General features: G+C 46.1%; 1 protein-coding gene across 9 annotated transcripts in view; it reads left to right on the top strand.

Moving 5' to 3' along the window:
* The window catches only part of PALD1 (phosphatase domain containing paladin 1), a 200,005-nt gene that overhangs the window by 22,287 nt on the left and 151,273 nt on the right, over nucleotides 1–26,445 (top strand). The window contains exon 2 of one of the 9 annotated variants that reach the window (XM_075000275.1): nucleotides 3,958–4,194. The exons of the other annotated variants lie outside the window; for them this stretch is intronic. The gene's annotated coding sequence lies outside the window, so the exon portion shown is untranslated. The remainder of the gene's footprint in view (nucleotides 1–3,957; nucleotides 4,195–26,445) is intronic. 9 annotated transcript variants of the gene reach the window in all.

The following is a 26,445-nucleotide window of genomic DNA, read 5'->3' as shown; positions in this document are numbered from 1 at the left end:
GCCACCAGCTTGAGCCCCGTGCTGCCAGCGCCAGCCACCAGCCCCAGCCACCTGAACCCTGTGATGCTGGGGCCAGCTGCCCAAGCACCATGATTCCCACAAGCCAGACGGCTGTCTGAGTCCCACAAGCCCCATGAGCTGCCCACCCAAGCCCCTCCCTTCCCACAAAGCCATGCACCTCCAGTCCCCAACTCTTACCCTGTACCCATCCGCCTCACCTGAGCCAGGCACACCCAGCCTCCCATCTAATCCCATCCTCCCATCAACCCTCCCCCTCAACCCACACTCACTCATGTTTGCAGGAGGCCGCTAGCTCCATGTGGGTCTTCGCTGGCTGCCTGCCTTTCATAGTGGCTGTGCCAGGTCACCCATGTAAAGTGGCAGGGGCTGAGAGCTGGAAGCAAGGGCTGGCTCTTTCTTCAGGTGTGGGGGGGGAATGATGGGGGAGCTGAGTCACCTCACGCCCCCCCCCTGGAATTTCTTCATGCCCCCTCGGGGGGCATGCGCCTCAGATTGGGAAACCATGGTATAGAGCTTGGCATGCAGCTCTCTTTATCTGTTGGTCTGGTGACGGTCATAGTTTGCACTTCGCTAATGTTTCCCATCCATTTATAGCAAAGCTTTTTTCCAGCTTCAGTAAATTAAGCGTCACAGTATCCCTGTGAAATAGAAATAATATTAATGCCCATTTTGCAAAGTCACAAACTATGACAAAATGGCTGTTTTTTAAACCCCATCATAACCAGTGGGGGCTCTTGCTGTACTCAGAACCTCTGGAAAAAAAACATATCTCAACTTATACCTTGCTCTTAGATAGTATTTTTCTTCTGCAGAATAGTTTAGTGAGGAGGCGAGGTGGAGGTACACTCTTAATTTTCTCCATGATTTACCTAGCTTTGTGCACGATGCCTGTTAATAGTGCTGGGAGTCATGCCCAGCTCTCCTGAGATCAGTTTGATGCTTTAAAGTCAATATGAAATCTTGTTGGTTTAAAAAAAACCTGAGTTCTAGGTAATTTCAGGTCCTATGGCTCTCCCCAACTTTTGTGGCTTTGCAATCGCATATTCATGTTTTTAAAAGTAGTTTTTTCTCTTCCCTGTTGCTATGTGAAAAACCCGCAAGAGTGAAAGAGGAAACTCACCTTACAGGGGAAATGGTGAAAATGGCTGTACACAAAATACTGCCAAAGGCGCACCAGAATACTGAGAAGTGGACAAAACTGTTTTCTTCAATTGCCATTTACTTGCACTTATCACAACAGTAGCTGAGATTTTCCATACAGAAGAGTTCTGCTTAAGTCAGGGATATCCCTTTAGCTAGCCTGACTCATATGAAGCAGTCAAAGGGTGCTCTGGGCACATGTGCACCATCACAGAAATGAGAAGCTGCTGGAACCACCTCTTATTAAAATAATGAAGAAGGGGAGGAGGAGGAGGAGGAGATGCAACCCCCATTTCCTGCTATCAAAATGGGTGGGGAGGAAGACAAGAAAATTTGGTATTAAACTTGGCTACAAAATAGCCCCAGATATACTGTGATATAGCAGCAGTGCCAGACCTTTGATGTGAAGAGAATGTTCGTAGCACCCAAGTCAGGAAATTCCAATCCAGACCGTTTGCATAATTCTAATTTTGCCCCATTATGCATGTGTGTTACATTAGTCTTCAGCAGTGTGATCACATACTGTTTCTCAGCTATGCAACCAAAAATATCAGTTCTTGTAGAAAGGAAACGGTAACGTCCAGCACAACATAACACCGTGCAGACATGACAAGCTTTCTAGGGGGAAGAAGGAAAGCTCAGCATGAAGTTAGGAATGCAGTTTGCAGCACTGTTGTTTGTGCTCTGTTATGTAGCTGGAAACCACCATAAGTTGCCCCAGGTTGAATCCTGGAGCTGTTTTCTGTTGCAGCCCCTATGCAGTTGCACACCAGCATTTCAGAGGAGCATAACTGGTACTTTGGGAACAACTAGACCTATTCATACTCAATGTGTGGGGAATATGTGGCATTGAGATACCTGAATGGTTCTTACAAGGAGTTCCTCCTTTAACCAGTCCCAAATTCCTCACAAAGGCAAATCTATGGAAATCCAGTGATTTTTTTTCACTTGGTGTCAAATCCTGCTTTTTTCATGTTTCATATATGTTAAATCAAATGGAATTAAGAGGACAGCTCCGATGGCAGAATGAAGTGTCCTGTATTAAAAGGAATACAGTGAACTCAGTCTTAGGTGACAGGAGGGAGGACAAGGGGAAGAACTGGTTTATTTAAAAATATTGTTTTCCATAGAGCATGGTTTTATTGTCTTTATTTAAAGAATTAACATGTTTAAAAGGCTTTTTCTGCCCCCTCCCCCAAACTTTCTTGCAGGGGTCTTCTGGGTACACCTATGCATTATACATGCTCTGCCCCATACTCCCCACCTGGTTGCTTTCTCTCTGTACGTGTGCCTGTTGGCTGTCTTTTGGTTTGAGCTCTGCTGCTGCTGCTGGTGGTGGTGGACAGCCCTTTGCAGAACAGGTGACTTGGTGTGAAAAGGTGTGCTGTCCACTGTCACGCATGAGACTGCCACGAGCAAATCAGCAGTGTGTATACAAAATGTTACCTATTGCACAAAGTAAACAAATGGAGGGGGGAATAGGAAAGTAACTTTTTGTCTTCAGTTATAAAAATTGTGTGGGAGAGGTGGTAGTGGGAATGTTCCTCCTTGGAAGACAGGAGACTTAGCTAGCGTTCTTGGTCTATTTAGACCTGCATTGAAAATGTAGATCAACATAGCTATGACGCTTGGGTGTGAAAAGTCCACCCACCTGAATGCCATAGTATGCAAAGTGGGGAGAGACGCAGCTCGTTTGACAGAAGACTGCTTCTGTTTGTGACAGGATGTGGTCACAGAAGACTCCTTGGGATGTTCCCCAGTGTGCTGATCATGGCACTAACATCCACCTCCTTTGCTCTCTGAGGCTCCCTCACCACCCTGTCCTGCTGAGCGAGGTCCTCTGGTCTCCCCCAGCCATGGCATGGAGTTGGAGTTGCCCCATCCCCCTGGCAAAGCAATGCAGATGCTGTTCAACCACAGCTCTGGGTGGATGCAGTTCTAGGTCACAGCACCCAGAAAATCAACCTCCAGATGGGATCAAACCCCCAAATAAATTTTTCTCTCTGTGCAAAAGATTTATACAGGGGAGGGCTCGTTGTGTAAGGCCCTGTTATCAATGAAAGGGAGAGATGCACTGTGGAAACCCTCCCCAGGTAATAACCATTTACACTGGGCTGGATTATAAACAAAAGAGTTTTTATTAAGCAAAAACAGTAGTTCTAGTTAAGGACAAAATGCTCAAAGTGAGTTACCAAATCAAACAAAAGGGAAAATGCATAGCTAATTCTGCTTCCCTAAAAATTTATTTAAGTGTGAGTTCTTACCTTGAAGCAGCTGTCTTTATATCATGTGAAATCTTCAGGTCAGAAATGATCTTATTGTGATTTGGGTCTCCAGTGAAGTTCTTTATCTTTCCTAGGGTTTGTCAGGCAATTTCCAGGGTAGTTTGAAGACCGCGGAGCTGAAAGATTCCTATTGCTTAAATAGGCTTTGCCCCTAGGTGGGAATATTTTGTTTAAGCATTCTTCCACCATTTGAGGGGAAAAATAGATTCCAAACTGGAGGCCTGAACCAAGTGGCATGGTCACATGTCTTTCAAAACCAACCACCTCCCATACCTACAGGACAAAGAAAGCCATTTACAAGTCATCAGGTTCCTTGCTCATTTTCCTTTGGTAATAACAAGCAGTCCTGCAGCACCTTGGAGACTAACACATTTATTAGGTCCTGAGCTTTTGTGGGTAAGACCCGCTTCTTCAGATGATTGGAGTAGACCCTCAGGGTCTAACCAACAGTTCAGAAGGTCTTTGAGGTTGTGAGGATGTCTTCTCTGGACCTTTCCCTGTGTCTCCTTAGATTGTTGCCAACACAGCTAGCCCCATGACCAGAGAGAGCTGCTGAAAACAGAGGAAAAAAAAGTTTAACCCACTGAATTCAGAACAATGCCTGTCTGTTATGGGAGACCTTGAAGCTCAGCAACACTTTTATCACACCTGCATTCCAATCCACAATGAATGCCCAGGCAAAGTTCCATATTTGCAAGGAAATTCAGTGCGCGCAGCAGCTTTGAGAGACCTCCCGTTCCTTAAAATGGTGAGTACTTGGCCCTGCTTTTGGGAGTGCTGTGGGGAACAAGGAGGAAATAGGGGTCAGGGTTGGGTAAGGTTGGAGGTAAAGGGGGATGAGGGGATTTGACTGGTGTTAATTCTGGGCAATTCTGCAGATGGATGCAGCAGCCACTGACGTTCCGCACCCCCCCGCCCCTGTCAGTAGGCTGCCATGTCTTCAGGGGAATATTTCTGTGCTGAAAGCTGACAAGAAAAAAGACAGCGTCCCCTTGAGTCCAGTGAGTTCAGAATTGCCACTTACACGGCCTCCCTCTGTGCAGCCCTGGCCCAACTATGGCAGCTGCAGCAGTGGGTTGGTGTGGTAACTTACCACAGTGGCAGGGAGACCCTGGCACTCCCCTGGAGCCTTAGGGAGAAGATTGAGGTTCCTCAAAACACCCTTTGGAAATCTCTCAGGCTGGCACAATCAGAGGGAAATATGCGAAAGCATCAATGTACTTCTGGGAGCCCAAATGGCTCCCAAACACTTCTTTAGCAGACAACCACAAGCATGTCTCAGCATCAGCCCCCTTCAGGCAACCCCTTTCCCCAGCAGTGCTGACACAAACCTGAAGTGTGCACCTCCCATGCAGTCCGCGTTGGGCTTTCTTCATGGGATTCCAGGCTCGACTGCTGTGTGTTGCTTTCCTCCTGGGAGCTGAAGAGGTCCTGGCTGCTCGATGAGGTCTGGAAATCAGTAAATTCTTGGCTGCAGGGATCCTCATCCGAAGCCTGCTGCCCCTCTTCATTATGTAACTCCAAAGCACAGGTATCCACAGGGATCTCTGGTCCTGACGTGGGCTGCGCCCCCAGTATTGCGTCCAGCTGCTCACCACAGTACCTGTGTGTCTGGGGGGGAACCTCATAGCATTTTTTTGCTTCTCAAGCCCTGCGGTATGACTAGTGAAGCTCTTTTATGTTAGCCCTGTAGTGGTCTGGGTCTCTGTTGTAACCCTTATCTCACAGGGTATGTGAAATCTGTGGATTGGTGTCCCTGTTTCTTCGTTTCCCCAGGGGTTCAGAGACTTCTGCTTGAATCCACTCTGGTGCCCTTTTAGATTGGTAGCTAACCAAGGCAGACCCCTCTGCAGAAGCCATGAGGGCAGAGAAAACACAGAAAAACAGCAGAAAGGGGGAGAAAAAAAGCGGAGTTTGCTGTGAGGACTGCCAGAGTGGCTTGGCTGGGCTTAAAAAAGAAAAAAAATGCAGAGCTTGAAGAAATGGTTACCTGAGTGTTTTGGCTCACCTGAGAAAAAATGCGCAGAGCTCTCAGCAATGGTGTTTAAAAGTCCCTGGTTTTTTGTGCGTGCGTGCGTGCACGCCTTGGAAAAAGGCAGCAGAGTTTGCAGCACTGCCTAGAGTGACTACCTATCTGGGCAAGATGGGATACCTCCTTGGAGGGCATTAAATCGTAATTACCTCTGCCTGGTAAACATTGTCAGTTTTGACCTTGAAGGGTGGTGGGGTTGGTGAAAGTTGTTTGTTTAGTTGGACATACTGTGTCAAGTTAAATGCCCTGTTATTCTAGAATACCTTGCTTTGCAGTGTAAGTGCTTGGGGGTGGGGGAGGTTTGGAAAAAAGTAGACAAGCCCTTAAGTTGTCCCAGGAGCTCCAGTAATGGTTGTCATTGGCATCTTGAAAACTCTAAACAATTATCAACTTTATATTTCCAACTCCAGATAGAATGATACCCGCACAAAAATATGATATGCGGGTTATAACATAAAAAGATAGATCAAAGACGCATTTTGTGCAAAGCATCTCAGAGTGATGCATATTTATATTCATAACCCCTTTTCCAGAAAGCATGGGAGGGGGCTCATCACACCACTGACCTACCTATGGTGTCTGACCCTGCCCCATGCTTTGGAGGCCCCACTGCAGCTGCCCCTGATGTCTATGGATGGGCAGATTGGAGGGGTGGTTATCTGGGTCCAAGGATTGCGTGCGATGAAGGCAGCAGAGTTTGCCTACCCTCCCTTTGCGCTTGTGAGGGCGGTGGGAGTGGCAGTGGCAGCCTGCTCTGCCCTGCTGCACTGCACCGGCCTCCTTGTCAGGCCCGTGGTACCTTGATTCTCTGAAGTGGTGTGATGCAGTGCAGGAGGGTGGAGCAGGCTGCTGCTCCTTTTGCCGATGTGAGGCTGAGGGGAGGTGACCCCTGCTACCTGCAACTCTCTGCCCCAGTTAACTCTGGGGCCCTGTTGCCGTGGAGGAAGGTGATAAGGGCTGGGGTTGCCTCTTCTTTTGGGCCCTGGAGATATTGCCCCAGGCCGCCTCCCCGCTACTCCCCCAGGATGGCCCTGCCTCTAGTAACTCAAAAACCCTTTCTGTTGCTGCAGTCTGTGTCTACGTTATGAACTTGCAATGGTGTATGTAGGGCACTGCTGTAGAACTGGTAGTGTAGAAATGGCCTTAGCTTCAGTGACGTTCATGCAAATAAGTTTCACTGTTTTGACTACACCTAGCCAACTTTTTATGCAAGTGCACAGAGCGAGAGAGAAAGAGAGAGCTGGTTCTCGTTGTCCCCCCATGGAGAATTCAAAGATAAGGAAAGGAGGAAAGGAAACTTTTTGTTTTGTTTTGTTTTGCAAAACGTGTGGCTTGTAGGAGCCCTGTTTAAATACAACTGTTTCGTGTGCACAGCAGCAGTGTGGAAAAGACCATGCGTGGCTTGTAAACTGATCCACCTTATTCATTTCAGAACATTCCCCTCAGGAGGGGAGGTGGTGGTTAGCTATAAATAGAACAAAATCATAGCTTTCCATTTCCAAATATGCATCTTTTCATATGCAGTGTGTTTTCTGAGCTGAATAATATGTGCACAAGCTTTTCATATTGTCTTTGCTGGCACTTAGCACTTGGGTTTGCTTGGGTGTTTCCTCTTCTCTAGGTCAAAAACCCCAATCATTTTAATGGAGGGTTGTTCCTGTTATCCAGCTTTCTTATTTTGGCCCGCATGCTGTTGGCTTCCATATTGGAAGAACCAACGCCATACTGTGGCATGATCTGTACAATCGTCTGGTTTCCCCACAAAAAGAAGCTAGTCCTTCTTCCCTTCCCTTGCCATCAGCAGCAGTGTTGCTTTTGGAGGACTAGGGATGTTTGTCATCAGTCACTGAGGACTGCTGTGAGGCGTTAAATAATCTTTTTTATTGGAGGAACTGTGTTTCACTTGGAGGACAGACTGCTATAGTGCTGCCATCACAGTAACGATGAGCGTGGTGGGTGCTTTGAAAGGAGCTTGCAAAACCTGCACATACTCCCCTGCAGCTGCTGCTTTCTGTTCTCTTTTGACAACGTGGAGTCCTTGGCTGCACAGCTAAACTGAGGGATGTGCAGCTTTTTACATGATTCACTCCCCCCAAATCGGGAGGAGATCCCATGGACTGGAAATATTGGACCACAAAATCTGAAGGGAGATGGAACCTACCCTTGCTTTTGTAGGGAATAGAAATAATTTCAACTTTCTGAAGTTATGTTGGTGGGAAGAATGAAAAAAGGAATTCCTTAGCAGAAAGAAATGCAGAAGGAGGTTTTGTTTTTTTTTATAGAGATGCTGTTTTTGACAGAAGATATTCTTTTTGGCATCTGGACTGTTTCTAGTCACCTATTGTAGTTTCGTGTCCTTTCTTAGATGTCCTGGAATCATAGAATCTGAGGGCTGGAAGGGACCTCAGGAGGTCATCGAGTCTAGCCCCCTGCCTAAAGCAGGATCAACCGCAACTAAATCATTCCAGCCAGGACTTCGTCAAGCTGGGACTTAAAAAACCTCTAGGTATGGAGATTCCACCACCTTTCTAGGTAACTCATTCCAGTGCTTCACCACCCTCCTGCTAAAAAAGTTTTTCCCTAATATCCAACCTCCTCCTCCCCCTCTGTAACTTGAGGCCATTGCTCCTTGTTCTGCCATCTGTCACTACTGAGAACAGCCTCTCTCCATGCTCTTTAGAGCCCCCGTTCAGGAAGTTGAAGGCTGCTGTCAAATCGCCTCTCACTCTTCTCTTCTGCAGACTGAGTCCAAATCCCTCGGCCTCTCCTCCTACGTCAAGTGCTCCAGCCATCTAATGATTTTTGTTGCGCTCCCTTGGACTCGCTCCAATGTATCTACATCATTTCTATACTGGGGGGCCCAGAACTGGATGTAATACTCCAGATGTGGCCTCACGAGCACTGAATAGAGGAGAATAATAACTTTGTCTAAATCTGCTGGAAATGCTCTTCCTAATGCACCCCAATATGCCATGAGCCTTCTCATGGCACACTGATGACTCGTACCCAGCCTCTCATCCACTGTAATCCCCAGGTTCTTTTCTGCTGCACTGCTACTTAGCCAGTCGGTCCCCAGCCTGTAGCAGTGCTTGGGATTCTTCTGTCCCAAATGCAGGACTCTGCACTTGTCCTTGTTGAATCTCATCAGATTACTTTTGGCTCAATCTTTCAGTTTTTCTAGGTCACTCTTTACTCTCCAATGTATCTAGTTGTCCCCCTAGCTTAGTGTCACCTGCAAATTTGCAGACAGTGCAATCCATCTCCTCATCCAGGTCAATAATAAAGAAGTTGAACAATACTGCCCCTAGAACTGGTACCTGGGGCAGACCACGTGAAATCAACCACCAATCAGACATTTTGCCACTGATCACTCTCTGTTGGGCCTGACTATTTATCGAGCTTTCTATCCACCTTACAGTTCATTTATCCAATCCATGCTTCCATAATTTAGGGGCAAGAATATTGTGGGAGACTGTATGAAAAGCTTTGCTAAAGTCAAAGTATAGTACATTCATGGACTTCTCATGTGCACAGAGCTAGTTATCTGAGCATAGAAGCTAATCAGATTGGTCACACATGACTTGCCCTTGGTGAATCCATGTTGACTATTTCTGGTCACTTTCCTCTCTTTCAAATGCTTCAAAATGGATTCCTTGAGGATCCCCTCCAGGATTTTTCCATGAACTGAGGTAAGGCTGACCGTTCGGCGTGGCTTCACGGGGGTCCTTTTTGAAAGGACCCCGCACCGTTCGAAATCCCCTTATTCCGATAAGTGAGCGGAATAAGGGGATTTCGAATGGTGTGGGGTCCTTTCGAAAAGGACCCCGGTGTAGCCACGCTGAGTTGCGCACTTTCAAAAGCGTCACGGCCAGAAGCGTCCTAATGCTAGTGAGGCACTGAATATTCAATTCAGTGCCTCATTAGTAATCTTTGAAATGGCCATTAGCATGGCTATTTGGAAGATTTGTGCCCGTGTAGACACACCCAAATAGTAATAATGGTTGCACATTAGTAGCTTATTGCTGTTGGATATACCCTTCCATAAGGCACATGTCTCAAACAAGAATGTACAGCTACTTTTTTCTGACATAATACAGCAAGGTTCTGTAGAAATATTTAGGTGACCAGAATTGCAACTGGATATCTGTTCAAAATCAATAGATGTCAGTTCATGTAGCATTGTTATTACTGTTGCAGTGCACAAAGAAAAAAAATCCTGCCCGTTAAAGCAGTAGCTCAGTGGAGCTGGATACAGACAGATGGGTATGGTTCTTGTGGGGGAAGACAATAGAAAGCAAAGATCGTTGGGGATGTTGCACACTGTGGTTCTGAAATGACTTTGAAAGAGAGTGACTTATTTCCTGCAGGAGAGAACTAGAGAGAGACTTTCTGATAGCAACAAACCATTATGAAAGCTCTTATTCCACTGTTTACACTTGCCAAGGAGCAGCCAGTTTCTTGTTGTTAGAAACAAAAGAATTTAGGATTTTGCATGTATCTATTTTAACCCTTCCCCCCGGCCTTAATAGTTAACATCTAGTTCCAAAGAAGATTCTGGTGTACGTTTTAACTGTTGACACAGTGGTCCGGACTGTTGACACAGTGGTCTGGGCTGGTGTAAGTTACTGTAGGGCTAAAGAAGTGATGATCTGGTCTACACTTATGTATGTCTCCCATTTGAAAGTCTCAAATATTCCAGGTTTCGCCCAGTTTTTAACATATCCCTTTGACACAAGTAGGCTCTGACCAACATGGACTATGAATTTGGTAATTTCATGGTCATCGGATTTTAAAAGTTGTAATTTTCATGATCTCAGCTATTTGTGATAAGTCCCTTGTCAGCCCTCGGTCGTTCTGCATTTTTGGTGGATTTTGTTGTGCTCCAGAGACTCACGGTGGCCCTTCCGCTGCCTGGGGACTTTTCAGAGGCAAGGGTCTCTGTTTACCAAGACACTCTCATCACAGGCAAGTCACAAGAGAGAGCAAGACTACTTTAAGTAGTCCTACTGCCCCATCCTACAGCTCTTCAGGGGAAGGGTGGAGGGATCCCAGTCTTGCATATTGGTCTGGGCTCTGGCTCAGGGACCCTAGGTGGGAGGCCACTGACGGGGCTTTTCCCCTGCCCCAAACACAGCAGCTCTTTTCTGGGCTCCTTCTCACTTGTACCTGGCTGAGCATCCTCTTTCTTCCAAACCTTAGGCCTCCAGTGTCTCTTCCTAGTCTGTTACTTTTCTCCCCCCGACACCACCTGCCTGGGGGAGGGGGACGGGGGGTGTGAGCCTTCTATAGCAAGCCAGAAGGCCTTAAATGGCAGCAGGTGTCTGATTAGCCTTTTTGCTGCAAGCTGGTTCTTAATGAGCCCTAGCTACAGGCCATGGCTGCTGGGCTGCACTCTCTGTGAGCCTAGTTAGGAAACAAAAAGGCACTGACCCAGCTCCTAGTGTATTTGCTTTCTACCTGGCTCTTGTTACGTGGTATTGCCTGTGGTGCACTTGACTGCACTGGTCAGCTTTGGATGAGGAGTGCTTCAGGGCTGTCCACGGTCAGGTCAGCTGTATGCTCTGGCCATCCAGCCCTTCCTCCATCTCCTTTGCAAGAGGTTGATGCAGTTGGCGCGCTGCAAGCCAGAGATGAGGCTGGTCCTGTTGGCTTCTGCCAATGACGTGCTTCTCATGGTCCAGTGTCCGGGTGACCTGTTGTGGGTGGAGGCCTGCCAAGCTGTCTCCTTGATGGCCGCCTCTACCCCTCCATGGCACAGTGAGCACAGGGGTACACTTGGTGCAGTTCACTCCTGTCCCTGACACTTGTTCCTTTTGTGGCATGAGGGAGACCCTGGCGCACGTGTATGTTGAATGCACCAGGTTACAGCCCTTCTTCCGGCTTCTCCAGAACCTCCTTTTAAGGTTCTGGCTGCACTTCGTCCCACACCTACTGATCCTTGCACACCCCAACCATGGCTCTGCGAAGCTGTGGGACAGGCTCCGCCTGGCTATGGCCAAGATGGCCATTCATAAGACTAGAGAGAGGAGGCTGGCTGAGAGGAGGGGATTTGCAACTGTGGGCCTGTTTGCATTCTTTGCTGTGCTCTATTTATATTATATTATAAATAGAGTAGAGTTCCTCGGGGCATCATCCACTGGCTTTTGGGGACCAGTGGGCCCTGTCTGGGGCTCTCTACTCAGTGTGCCCTTCTGGCTCCCTCATTTTGGTCCTGCGACCTCCACGCCCATCCCTGTTTTTTCCCTTTAGCTGTCCCCCATAATTATTCGAGGTCCCAGGTCTAGTGGATTTTCCTGCACCCATAAGGGGGATCTTGTAGCTGTGGTTAGTCTTGTGCCCGCCTATTTCTCAGTTTCCGCCATTGAACCAGGCTGCTGTAGCATGCTGCCTGTGGTCTGCCACAGCATTTACATCTGAAATTTCACAGTGTTGTAATTGTTGGAGTGCTGACTCCAAAAAGGAAAAATGTCGGGCGGGTTGCAGCAGTGCAGAAATAAGGGTACTATGGTAGGGTATTGCCACCCTAACTTCTGCACTTCTGCTGGGAGGAGGCTATTTTCAGAGCTGGGTGCCTGGCCAACAGCTACTATTCTCTGGTTGCCCAACTCTGAATGAGGCAGTGCAGAAATAAAGGTGGCAAGACCACAAGCTCCTTAAAGTAACCTTATGACACCCCAGCACAGCTCCCATTTGAGTGAGAACACCCAATTTAAGAGACGCTGGTCTTCCCTATGGAATCTGGGTAGAGCAGAGGTCTACAACCAAAATAGTGAGAAGAGCCTTTGTTTCCAAATTCAGTCACAAAATCAATACTTCAGGAGCTGCAATACATGTAAATATGAAATAGTCCTTAATAAATAATGTCAAACTGTACTTTTATTTACCCCTATTTTAAGAACACCGCACACACAGTGATTTGTACCACTTAGAAATTTTAAGTGACTTTCATCCCTGGACTGGGGAACAAATGAGGAGAAGGAGAATGCTGGGCCTGGGGATAGGTTCTTCAGCAGGAAGGAGCAATGTTTGCATCAACCCTCTAGGCTAAGGAGGAGGAACTGGGCAGCAAGTTCCCTGCAGGTGGCGCTCAATGTCGCGCCAGCCCCAGCTGGTGTCCCAGGAACTGACCCTGCCACTGGTTCAAGGCAGCCCAAGTTCCCGCGCTCCTTGGAGCAGTGGCATGCAGACACAACAGCTGCTGCTCTGTGCGAGACTCTGTGCCAGCTTCCTGCCTGCTTGTCAGGCGGCAGCAGCACCATCCCTGCCTCCTCTCTGCCCTGTGCACAGCCGGAGGAGTGGGGACCCCACCTGAGGTGACCTCTGCAGCCAGGCCTTGCCTGGAGGGCACTTGTGGCCCATGGCAGTGGCAGGCAGAGGGGCCAATTCCCCCTCCATCCCCCTCTCAGCCCTGAGATCCACTGATCTGCACTGGAGGGAGGCAGGGAGCTGGCTGGAGCTGGGCAATGTGGAAGTCACAGGTGGTTTGGGGAGGAGGGGCGTAGAACTGCCCCCTCTAATTCCTGGGGCCCGAATGGAGTCTTTGCAGCTCTGTACGCTGCTGTCGCTGAGAGAGAACTAAATCCAGTTTGTTTAATGGCCAGATCCCTCGTGCTGCCCTGCCAGCTGGTAAACCAACTGAGTTTCAATCTTTTGATAAACTAGCAAGGTTGTCACTGTTGATGCATTCAAAGGGATTCCTAAGCAGGTCATTTTTGGTCTCTGGAACTGGAAAGTTCTTTCACAGTTGCGTTTTCAGGCTTTGCAGATGCTCCTTGGTTATACATTTAACATTGCCGAGGAGCTACATTTCTGATGCAATCAAAAAGTCAGAAAGATTTTTAAATGAGTCAGAGTTCGACTGATTGATTTGACTGCCCACAGTTCTAATATCTCCATCATTGCTTCCATTTTGTTTTGAACTTCAAAAGGTGTCACTGCTTTTCCCTGCAAATTCAGGTTGAGTCCATTAAAATAGCTAAAAGCACCAGCTAAGTAAGGCAGTTTAGCCAACCAATTAAAATCATGAAGGAAACGGGCAAGCTCAAACTTCGTGTCCATCATAAAAATTCTCACGTCATCCCTCAGCTCTGAAATATGCATCAGGACTTCCCCTTTGGAGAGCCAGCGGACCTCCGTGTGCAGCAGAAGTCGATGGTGATCGCTGCCCGTCTTATCACACAAAACACAAACAATCTTGAATTAAGAGGATGGACCTTGATATAGTTAACAACTTTCACTGATTCATACACTATGCTCGTTAAGTCGGCAGGGATTTTCTTAGTGGCTAGGGCCTCCCTGTGAATGCTACATTGAACGCTTCTTGGATATGGCGCAACTGATTTAATAAAAGTGCCAACTCCATATTATTGACCGGTCATGACACAAGCCCCATCTGTGCTGACCCCAACACATTTATTGTTCCCAACAATTAAACAGTTCAGCATATCAAAAATTGTTTCTGTAGTTTTGTGTGTGGCTAGGGGTTTGCAAAAATATAAGTGCTCGTTTACCTCCCAACTGTGTTCAGACCTGACAAAGACAAGAAGTTGTGCCACGTTTGTGATGTCAGTTGTTTTGTCAATTTGTAGTGCATACATGCATTGCTGGTGTACGCTGTTCATCAACTATTCCCTCATGTTCTCAGGCATTTTCTCAGTTCTGCGCTTAACTGTATTACTTGACAGTGGGATCAAACTTAATTTTTCATGCCCTCCCTGCAAGCATAGTATGTATAATACTCTTGGCTGCGGGTAATATTAACTTGTTGCCAATTGTGTGTGGCTTTCCCTTCTTGGTTATTAGTTGGGCTACCTGGTAGGAGGCCTCCGTTTCCCTCGTATTGTCACGACCATTACTGTCGTCGTAATCTTTTTGCTTTCCTCGAACTCGGTAAGCTTGTTTTGAAAAAAATCAAGAGGCTTGGACTCATATTCACCATGCTTCTGTATTAGGTGACGATGAAGATTAGCTGGTTATAGGCTTTCATTTGCTAACACCTTGTAGCACAGGACGTACGTTGGTCACTGTCATCCTCACTGCTGACTCAAGTAAATCCAAACTTTTAAGTAGTCAGTGAAGTATTTTCTCCCTCCTCATTTACTTATATCTGTTTGATTACATGTTTCCGCTTGCGGATGATTGACTTTGCTCATCATTCTCCTTTCTCTTCAGAGAGCCTGATTTCAGACACAGATCCATGTTGAATGTACAGCTAATGTTTGTATGTTTCCAACCATTGAGATCAGGCACCACAACATAGATTTTCAGACAGCAATTGACTGTAACTTTGCAGTTTATTTAAAACTTATTGTCTATGATCATTTTTTTTCCATGGACTCCCCCCACCCACCCCGCAGTGCCCTGGTGTACCCTTAGGGATCCGCAGACCTCAGTTTGGGAATCACTGCCCTAGAAATTGGGAAGTAGCAGCATACTATATTAGAGGGGAAAGCAGCAGAAATGTAGCACTTTAAAGGCTAACAAAATGAAATAAAATAAAGTAATAGAAGTGCTACATTTCTGCTACTTTGTTTTGTTAGAGTAGGGACTAACATGGCTACCTCTGTGTTACTATATTACAGGGGAGTAAACTGGCACAGAAAGAATCTGTGCTCCCAGGTCACATAGTGAGTTGGTTTTGGAAAAAGAATGAGTTATGACTGGCATTAATGTAACCAACAGGCATTCCCCTCCTTACCTGGTTGTTAACATTACACTCTGGAAACCTGATTAAACTGTGGAGTAGTTTTCCAATAGAATAATACTCAGTATTTACACTAGTATTCTTTGTTTAAACGTAAAAGTGTATTAAACACATTATGTAATGATTCCTCGTAACAGTCCTTTGAAGGGTAGGTTAACAATTATCCTCCTTTCATAACTGGGAAAACTGAGACAGAGAGATAAGGGGCTTACCCAAGTTTACAGAATTAGACAGTGGCATAACCAATAATGAAACTCAAGAATTCTTGCCCTATGGCCCAACCACTGGAGTAGGATTCTCCTGGAATCCTTGGTACTGGAATAATGGTAAGATACTGTGGGAAGTAATCCTTCGCAGGCTAGTGAATGGACTTGTTTAACTACTGTGACCTTTTCTTTGTTTCTACAGAACAGGTGTGTAATTTTTGACAGAGTTTTTGTGATTGGTTGACTAGCAATGTTTTATGGACATTTGCAATCTTTCAGTTGTGTTGCTGTCATAGATTAAATCTAGTTCACACTGTTGCAGATGTAGTCCCCATTCTTATCACCTTTATCATAACTACTGCAGCTTACTTAAATCATGGCATTAGTCTGGCTAATGTCAGTTCTTGCAAAATTGATTTGGGGAGGGAGGAAGGAAGAAGCAGTTATTCCATGTATTTGTCGTGCAAGTTTGCAGAATACCTACTTTCAAAACAAAAGACAGTAAGTCTGGGAGTTCTTTTATAACCAGATTCAGTTCCGCAGCTGCAATTCCAAACTGCCAGGCAGAACATGAAAGGTACAAGGGCAAGAGTTTTGAAGAGAGATTTCCATAGGTATAAAAACAGTACAAAAGGAATCCCATCCCCTTTGTTTTAGTGCTGGTATCTTCCTTGTGAGAGCATCACGTACCTTCTAGAAGCCTTGTATTTTGAATTCAATACACTGCCTTTTCAAGACAGCGAAGTGAGTCAAGGGTGAAGAGGGAAGCTGTGGTGTTCAAGTCCCAGGATTTAATTGAAATGAGGCCACTGTGAGGGTATGGCCTGGTTTAATCCTTGACTGGTGAATGCTGTCCCGTATGCTTTTGGGGACTCAGGCCCTCCAATTTGCAGGCTTTGTCTACATTTGTCTTTTCCATCAAATGTGATGCGTTTGCCATAAACGCCAGGAGGGTTTCCACAGTCCTATAAGTGTGCAGTATGCTGGTGCATGTTAGAACTAAAATCCCTTTTGGTGTGTTCTAAGGCACCAGGTAGCCAAATTCTAAACAGAAATTACTTGTTGAGCAAATTGATTCTGTTATACAAACTCTATTTTCTTCCGCTGAGTTACATCCAGCATGAATTTGACCCGCAATATTACTACTTAGCTAATTTACCTTCTCTTTTACATACCCCGCCTTTGTTCAATCCACTTAGTCAGCTGCAGTGTTTACTTTGTCCTCCTTCCTTTCCCAGGCCACCTGCATTTGTGTCTGTCTAGGTATTTATATGGCCCTTGGCCTTCATCTCAATATCTGTGCACCTCTCAAGCATTTTAAAACACTCTCTGTTACCACCCCCAGCTTGGAAGAGAACATAGCTCAATTAGTTTAGTAGCTTTGGCTTTTATTTTATTTGAGTTTGTGAGAAGCACTTGTTGAGGGGAAGGTAAGGCTCAGAGCTGAGTTTTCTCTTTATTTCTGAATGGGGAAAGGTTGTTGGCTGGTTACCTCAGTGATGGATCCTGGAGGTTAGGCCTTGCCACTGTGATAATTCCCCTATTGCAGGGATGGCCAACCAATTAGGGATGAAGTGCCACAGATGGAGTGCAAAGAGCCACATGGGTAGAATGCAATGAGCCACATATTATATATTTATTTTTATCATCTATAGATAGATAAAATATATATATGTGGCTTAATACCCTCCTCTTCCCCCAGAGCCAGACACCCCAGCCCCCTGATCTAACCCAGTCCCCTTCACCTCGTCCAGAACCAGGCACCCCAGCCCCCTGCTGTCACGCAATCCCCACTTCCTTCCAGAACCAGGCACCCCAGCCCCCTGCTGTCATGCAATCCCCCTCACCTCGTTCAGAACCAGGCACCCCAGCCCCCTGCTCTAACCCAGTCCCACACCCCTCCTCCAAGCCAGACACCCCAGCCTCTCCCCCCACTCAATGCCCTCCCCCTCCCCTAGAACCAGGCACCTCCAGCCCCTCCCTCTTCCACTCTGACTTGATGCTGGTGACTCACCAGAGCCTCTACCACTGCTGGTGCCACAGAGCCACCACTGTCGCCCCATGCTGCTCCCACTAAGTGGTGGGGCACGTGCTTAGAGCCATGGATGGCCCTGCTGGTGTGTGGCTCTGTGGAACTGCATTTAATGCCTCAGAGACCCACGGGTTGACTACCTGTGCTCTGTTGGTTGACTGTTCAGTTGTTCCAGTGGAACAGAGCTGTCCTGGGAGGCCACGATTATGGAGGTAAGGATGGTGCTTCAGGCAGTTGTCCAAGCTCTCGGATATCAGGGCAGTGATTACAAACTGGACTGAGTATTGAATAGGAAACCAGTACAGAGGATTTGAGTGGTAATATATTGGATCCTGATGTAGGGGTATGGCTGGGAGAGGTGCCATGTAAAGCAGACTTGGAAGATAAACCGTTATTTGCCCAAATAGATCTTGTATAGAGGAGATCTTCATCCTTCATAATATTGTGCAGCAAACCAATGCATGGAGCTGCCAGTGTCCCTGAACTTCGTAGATCTTCAAAAGCCTTTTGATCAGGTACAGAATTCTCTGTGGCAGATCATATTAACTGATGGAGTCCTCAGCTGAATCATTCATATAATTGTGAATTTGTACCGGACTGTTCAATATGCAGGAAAGGGGCTAACGGATTGGTTTAATGAGCCAATGTTGTTTCTTGTCCTCCATCTTATTTGTAAATACTATTTGTAAATACTATTGACTTTGTGATAGACTGTCACACCTTACAAAAGGAGCTTCTCTGCCGTTGGTGTTAACATCTCCACATTAGACTGACAATGGGCCATACCCCCCCATCTTATCTGACCTGTTTTTTCCTCTCTTCGTACATACTACTGATAGTGGGCCTTTTCCACCTTGACTGACTAGACCTTGTCAGCTCTGGCCCTCCCTTTTACTGGGACCGCACCCTTTAAATACCCCTCTGAAACCACCCCCCACTCATGCATCTGATGAAGCAGGTCTTGCCCATGAAAGCTTATGCTCCAAAATTTCTCTTAGTCTATAAGGTGCCACAGGACTTCTTCTTGTTCTTGAAGATACAGACTAATACAGCTATCTCTCTGATACTGTCAATATGATTACCAATCATGTGGAACTGCAGTCTCTGCTAACCAGATAGATGTCATTGGTAGATCCAGGAGGGAAGTTAGGAAAATTAATTAAGTTGTCAACAGAGTGAAGTGTTATGAAAACCAAATATAACACCACACAGAAATGTTTCTACGTATATTTGGTTTAGAATGCCAGTGGAAATGGGATTTTTATGAGAAACAAATTCCTTTTTTGTGTTTGCAAACCAAGTGCTGCAGCACTTTTGTGAGAAATTGAGTGGTTAGAAACTCGGTATTGTAGTTTAATTGTACAAACAAGCAAACACCATTTGTAGCACGTAAGTTGGTGTCCTTCTAATCCTTGCTATTGAAGGAGAAGGAAGGGGTCTGGAACAAGATAAAGTTTTAAAAGACTAGTAAGCACTTAGATTTTACCTCATTTTCTATTCTCTCCTTTTTTTCCTTAAAAAAGGCAAAGTAATATTAGGTAATTCTGTAATCTTATTCCTCATCATTAGTGATGTTTTATTGATCTCTCTTAGAGCGTGAAGTGGTTTAGAAACTAAAAGAAGGTCTGGCTCAAGTTCTGTTGCCAGCATATTTAAGTTTTGTTCCTAAAACATGTTTTTTTAACATGTCTGGAATATTGCCAGACCTTTGTTTAAAAAGGAAGATGAGAAATGGGTAATAAATGCTTGACAAAAGGGCAGCATGGGAAAGGCCTCTTAGTCAGAGGATGGGCCTCTAATTATATATTGTCTGGAATGCTGCATGGTCAGAATGAAGGAGCTCAAGGGTGAGATTCACTCCTGGTGTGGAGGGAGCAATGCTGCATGGAGGGAGAGGGATTTTCGCTCATAAGCATCAATACAGCTTTGTGAGCACAAACCCTGCTCTCAAATCATTGATAAAACTTCAGAATTTAGTCAAAAATAGTTTAATCCCACTTGAAGCACAGAAGAGCGGTGGTCGTGTGTACTTGGTGGACCTTTTGTTACCATATGTTATTAGCTGCACAATCCAAAACCATTTTCAGTGTCTGAGATACTTCCGGTCTGATTGTGATCTCAGTTTAAACTGATATAATTCAAAAATTACTTACTCTGAAATTGGTGGAGTTGCACTGCTTGAAAACTAATGTCAGAGGCTGATTGAACCCTTACTGTCTGAGGCTACATCTGCACTACAGCCCATGCTCTGAGATCGAGCCACCAGCAGTCAATTTAATGGATTTAGATTGCTCATCTGTCATCCCGGTTACTGTACCCCAGATGAGAAGCGTATAGAAGTTGACGGGAGAGTTCAGAGCCCAGCATAACTTGGTTTAAGTTACGTTGACTCCAGCTATGTTATTCACATAGGAACCCCCAGTTTCCTGGCTCCAAGGAGTGAAGGGGAGCCAGGAGCCAGGCTGCCCCTAGTTCCCAGCTCCCCTGCACTGGCTGGAGCCAGCAAAGTAGCCAAGGCTGCTACCCTGGTCAGTTTCCTGGCTCTGTAAGGGGAGGGGAGCCAGGAGCCACACAGGTACTTGATTCCTGTCTCCCCCCTACTTGCTGGAACTGGGAAACTGACCAGCCCTGGTGGGTCCCTGGTGGGCTGGTCAGTTTCCGAGTTTCTGCAACCCCAATCTCCCACCCCAACTTGCACGAAAATGTGAATTAGGTGGGGGTTACAAGAATGCAACCCCTGTGTAAATCGAGGGTTTGCTGTACAGTACTTTTATGTTTATTGGGGACATTCTCATTACTCAACTTTCTCTGTAGCACCTCACCTGTCATTGTGACTTTGACTAAGTTAGAGAGAAGCTATTTGCTTTCAAAATTTTAGAAATGCTAGTGTTTCGTGACTCTCTGACTATTGAATAATTTCCTTATGTAACTTATATCACGTGCATATATGTACATGCAAAGTGTGTGTATTTGCCAGTTTGCAATTGCTGTGGTTTAAACTGATCAGGGATTTTCCTGGCGCATTACTTTGCTTTCATCACTGTTGTCAGTAAAAAAGGACCAGCTGGCAGGTCAGGGTTCCACTAGGTACTACTGATAGCAATTATTCTCAAGTGGTGATTGATGCAATAACTATAACCTTAATAAAACCCCTTTTAAAGACAGCATTATGTGCGCATAGCTTTAACAGTTTTCCGCCTTTCTGTATGGTAAATCCTCATTTTATGTGGCTTCATGTTGCGCGAAATTCACATGAACACGAGTTTTGCACAATGTGAAGCTGCTGGGCTGTCAGCCTGCCTAGCTTCCTGCAGCTGCGCGCAGCCAGGCGAGATAAAACCCCCTTCCCCTGCTTCCCAGAGTGGTTCCAGTTCACCCCCATTAACCCTCCTCCACCAGCTCAACCCCCACCCCCGCAACTCCCCTGCCTCAGTGGCCCCAGCTCACCACCTCCATGTACCCCAGCTCACCTCCCTGCAGCGGGGTGCTCCAGCTGCACGACTTAGGCTCCCCTCCAACCCCCATGTCCCAACCCCTCCTGCATGCCTGGGCTCAAACCCCCACCACCCGGCTCAACCCCCCATGGCACCAGCATATTTAAGTTTTGTTCCTAAAACATCTTTTTTTAACATCTAGACTTTTTTTTAACATCTGCACATGGGGCTCCGGCTTCAACCTGCATGCCGTTTACTCTGAATATCCCAATGTGTATGCTGCTGTGGTTTTCTCCCCTGGACACTCTCAATCAATATACAAGCCTGCACTGACTGTCTGTGGGTTAAACAATTCTGACTCAGCTGTTCTAATTCCAGCTGCTTGTTTGTCACAGCCAAGCTCCATGTAAAATGACCATAATGAACTCCCAGTCCAGCCTTTCCTTTTTGCCTCAATCAGGCATTCAATTTCCACATCATTCTCATCAAACCAGTCCTTATCCTTCCTGTGCTGGAAGCCAGTGGTTTCTCCATAAGCTCCAATGATGGAATTTTGCTATTGACACCAGTGTTCTTCCACATCTTCAAGGTGCTTTAAGCTGCATGGGCTCCAGGCTAGCTTTTCAAGGACATCTGCAAGGATATGTAAAAAGGGCATGAAAACACTTTTTTTCTGCTGTTTTCCAAAGGAAGAGGGAGGGAAGACTGCTTCCCTTCCTTTGATGCTCGTAATTATCTCAGACAGGACAATTAACATCCCTCCACCTCTCACCCCCTTCCTTCAATCCTATTTGATTTGTCAGGTTTTATTGCAATTTTTTTTTCTGTTTGGTCCTCTACTTAAATGTCAGTCTGTATTGGAAATTAAATTGATCAGATGAAGTGGGTCTGTCCCGCACAAGCTCATCACTGAATAAACCATTTTGTTAGTCTTTAAAGTGTACATTTCTGCTGCTTTGTTTTGTTGGAGTACAGACTAACAGGGCTGCCTCTCTGTTATCGTTTTACCTAAGTTGTAGGTTAGCTGTCAGCTGCCCGTTACTTTCTCTCATTATGGTAACAGTACCTGAGAGGCTCTGTGTTCCATACCAAGTCTCTGCAGTCATCCCAGTCTCCTCTTTTATAACCCTGGAGCCACATGTACACAGAAGATAAGTGACTGAGACTTCAGTCTCATTTAATTGGCCTTTCCTGCCATTTTTTAAAGTTTTCTACAGAAGATTGTAGTGGAGAATGGGGGCATGTCTGCCAAAAGATCTTTATTTACAGTGAGCAGATCTGGGTGTATTTTGTTTTAGTTTAATCTTAAAGGCTTCTGTAGTATAATGAAGGGAGCAGGTCTAACAATTGTTAATCACTGCAATTAAACAGAGGTGGATCCTGCTGGTTTTTAGATCCCTCCCCTGCTGTCGCTCATTGATGTTATCCTACCTTGGGTTTTCAAGCTGTTTGTTGAACACGTTCAAAACAAGAAGTGCAGTGTGATGGCTGGGAATGCAAAGATAAAGAGCCATCCAAATTCCCTCTACTGGAATGAGGATATAGTGTAGATTTTAAGAGGCTGTTGCTTTGTGAAATAGGTTAAAGAGGCATGCATAGGATGCTCAGTGGGAAATAAGAGGACAGAATGCTCGATTAAGTCACTTCCTTCCAGGTTCAGATTTCCGACAGCCACTATCTTCCACAATAACACATTTCCGTTTTTACTGCCACATGTTTCCCATCGCAGTTATTCCAATGCCCTGTTGACAAAGAGATGTGTGCCTCTCAGTTAACATATTGCCCTCTGATGGAAAATGTCTTTGTCCGTTTGTTTGATCACTTCCTGTCAAGGTGGGCCAGCGCTTCCTTCTTGGGTATTTGTTTATTTTTAGTTGTTACTGCCTCGGCTATCTTACTAAGGGTATGGTACCTGCCCAGACTAGGTTTATTTTCTTTAGTAAACTGACCTCCAAAAAGAGCAGAGTTCAGAAAACCTTAGAATGATGCATTGCAAACTGTAGGCCTTATTCTCATTTATCATGGTCACAGTGTGGAGTAAAGGAGCATTGGTAGAAATCTGAACCAGGATGTGTGTTGTGTTTTGGTTTTATCTTAAGTTAAAAGTAATGGGAGGGACTTCATCCATTTGTTACCAAACTTTTAGAGCTTTGGATGAAATCCTGGTGTGTGAATTAGGCCTTTCATTTTTTTTCTTAATGTTTTGGTGAATACAGAGCAGTGAGGGATATATAGTAAGCTAGTGAGTGGCCTTCCATCTCAGTGGGCTGCAATATTGTTGTAGCCGAAAGAGGCTCCCTGGACAGGGTAGTTTTGTTAAGGGCACTTGCATACCTAGAATTTGTGGGAAGTGCTGGCTGAACTGTAGCAGCACTTCAGGTGGATGCAGGGGGAGCACCTGGTTCTCACAATGTTGTGTGCAATCAGCACATACACCTCACTTTAGGTGCCCTTGATTTAAATATTTTACTTCTGTAATACCTGCAGTGGGGAATAAATCTATTCAGACGGAAACCAGCAGAATCTGGCAACCCTGTATGGTCAATGGTAAACAAAATGTCTTGTGGGACACACAAAGAAACTCCAATGGGCAGTATGCTGCCCTCAGGCTGCAGGTTGACCACCACTGATATGGAGAATATAAATGTTCAAGATTTACCATCCCATCAGTATAATTTGGTGGACTGAGCATAAGGTAGGAATCCTGCGGGTTTGTTTTTTTTTTAATTTTATTTTGTTGGTATTGTGATATATGACTTGCTTCACCTAGGATAAACTTTAAAAATATAATCAATGACGTAAGACACTGATGGGGAGATAACTGGGGACTTAAATTTCAACCAAATTTAATTCATTTTCGTGAGTTGCCTTTTAACATAGTTAAATTTTTTTTTCCTAATTTTGTTGAAAATAATGAATTTGTTTCTAATCCCGTACCACTGCTCCTTTAGGAAACAGTGCTTTGAGCTGATTCTTGCAAGATCTAGGCTCAACTCTGCATCTTTGAACAAGTCACATAATCTGTGTCTTTATCTGTAAAACAGATGATGAGTTATGTATTTACTTACTTATGTACATTGACTGGTGTGTGGATTAACTGGTTAATGTTTATGGAGCACAGTGGAAACATAAAACACGTGAGTGTTGTGTATTATTTTGATTATTTATTGTTGCCAAGATAACTAGAGTGGTTTTGTGAACCGTTTCTCTGTTTCCTTTCGAATACCTCTAGTCCAGCTGTATTCCACAAAGCTTCAGACTGTCTGTCCTTCCCTAAATAGATTAAAGCGTTGTTCCTGTGAGTTGATGATCAATCCTGTCTTGATTCACTTAAGCATAGGGATATTCCTGTTGGCTTCAGTGGGGCTACTGGTGCTTATGTGCTTTGCTGGATTGGAGCCAGAAATGTTCAGCACTTTTCAGGATCAAGTCGTAAGTGATGATGTAAGGAATTAGGAACTAGAGACTGACTGGTCAACCAGACACCATGTGCAACTGGAAGTAACCAGTCATGCAGCAGCAGAGAGATGCAGACACAGTACGCACTGCACTGTGCCTTTATTGCATCTTAAAGATGGGCACATCTGGGGGGGGGGTCTGTTCTCACCTCACTCTCACGCCTACTTATGGCGCAGCTGGGTCTGCCCGCCCTAAGCAAGCAGCCAGAACCAGCTCCGCAGGAGCAGCATGGGGGACTGTACAGCATTTTCCCCTTCCCCCGGCTGGGAGTGGGAACCCACTGCTGGGACATGCACATGTCCTCCCTTCCAGTCCCTCTACCTCCGTTGGGGCAGAGTAGGTACTCAGCTGTTTCTAAATCCTGGCCTGGATTGTCAAATGCTGGATCTGGAGCCAAACTGTGCTTGGTCACTGTTGGGAAGGTTTCAGAGTTATGAAAGATCTGCATTCCCAGGGTGTCCATAACTGAGTTTCTCCTGTATTGCTATTACTTTGAACTCTGCATAGGGTTTGGGAGAGAGTTGTGCTTCCAGGTTTGGAAACATCTCACGTGGAGAAAGGAAGCTTATAGTATCAATACCTGAATGTGTGGTCACGTCCACTTACTTGACACACACTAATGCATGGTGCGAGTCTCTGGTCTGGAGAAAAATGGGACTAGAATATCTCTGTGTGTTGTAGATGCATTGGCTCTGCTGTGCACAGTGGCGGGATGTGCTGCAATTTAGGACTAAGTGCAGTTATAAGCAATGCTCTTTCTAACCTTTTCCATCCATGTGCAGGATGAATTTTTATGGGCTCAACGCATGCGCACCATCAGTAGAAACAAAAAATTGAGCTAGGGGGTGCTCCATTTGTCAGCTGGGTGGTGTTTGACTCGCTCCTGAGCGACTGCACAAGCGCAGACTGAGTTTAAGAAATAGTAGGAAAAAAGCTAACGAAATCCAGGAGGGTCAGACTAGCGCTTGAGGTACATGAAGAGATCAGTGGAGTAGGGAATTAGAAGTAACATTTCATTGTGTGATTCTGCACTCAAGGCTTGTCATGGAGGGCATTTGTTTATAGGCATTCTACAGTCCTTGCTACTGTAGGGTATGTATTGCAGTGCATCCCAGGCTGAGACTCCCAGATGGAGGCCCGAGGCCTGTGACAGAGTGCACAGCAACGGCAGTTGAGCCAGCATCTGGTCACAGCAACTCCAAAGTAATCGCACCAGAGCATTCTAGACTGTGGGAACTGCTCCCACGCGCTAGACTGGCGTGGTCTGAGGGAGTTAAAAGGCTAATTCATGAGCCCAGGTGGTACAAAATGTTCGGAAAGTGCACACGGGGAGGTGGGAAGAGCCAGGGAGGAGGTGGCAGTTGGTAGGCAGGCGGCAAAGTTGTAGCTGTGAGAGAGCTCTCCCATCCTTACCTCGGAAGGTGAGAGCTCCATCTTACTGCTGGTACATGGCAGCATAGTCTGTAAAGGTGATGGAGGAGTACACTGTAAATCAGGGGTGGGGAACCCTTTTTAGGTTTGGTGTTAATGGCGCACAGAAAAGTCAATCAGGGGCCACATAAAAGGTCACCTCCACCCACCCACCATGGATGTGGCCCCTGACTGAGACACCTCACTCTCCTCATGCTCCAGCACGATGGGTGGGAGGGTGGAGAAAGGGGGACTGAGGTTCCGGCTAGATTAACACTTCAGGGGTGATGGTGGGGGCTGGGATGGGGCAAAATGTGGGGTTCAGTGTGCAGGGATGGACTGCAGGCAGCAGACGTGGGGTCTGGGTGGGAGGGAGGGTGCAGGAGCAGGCTGGGGGTGGGTGTTTGGGGTATGGCTGGGAGAACTGAGATGGGGTAATTGGGTGGGGGAAAGGTGCATAAGTGGGCTGGGAGCAGCAGTGAGGGGAGTTCAGGAGTGGACTGCAGGTGGGGGTTCTGGGTAGGAGGGAGAGTTCAGCAGCAGGGTGGGGGGTCTGGACAGGAGGAGGGGGCAAGAATGGGGCTGCTGCTGCCACCTTGTTCCCTCTCCCCCGGCTGGGAAAACAGCAGTGGTGGAGAAAGGCCTCTCCAGGGAGCTTTTTCTCGCTCTTCTGCCAGGCAGCACTACTCCTCCCCATCGCTCTGACAGGCTGCAGTTTCGGTC

This window comes from Carettochelys insculpta, chromosome 7, assembly GCF_033958435.1.
Source record: "Carettochelys insculpta isolate YL-2023 chromosome 7, ASM3395843v1, whole genome shotgun sequence".
NCBI lineage: Eukaryota > Metazoa > Chordata > Testudines > Carettochelyidae > Carettochelys > Carettochelys insculpta.
This window is presented reverse-complemented; position numbering and strand designations above follow the sequence as displayed.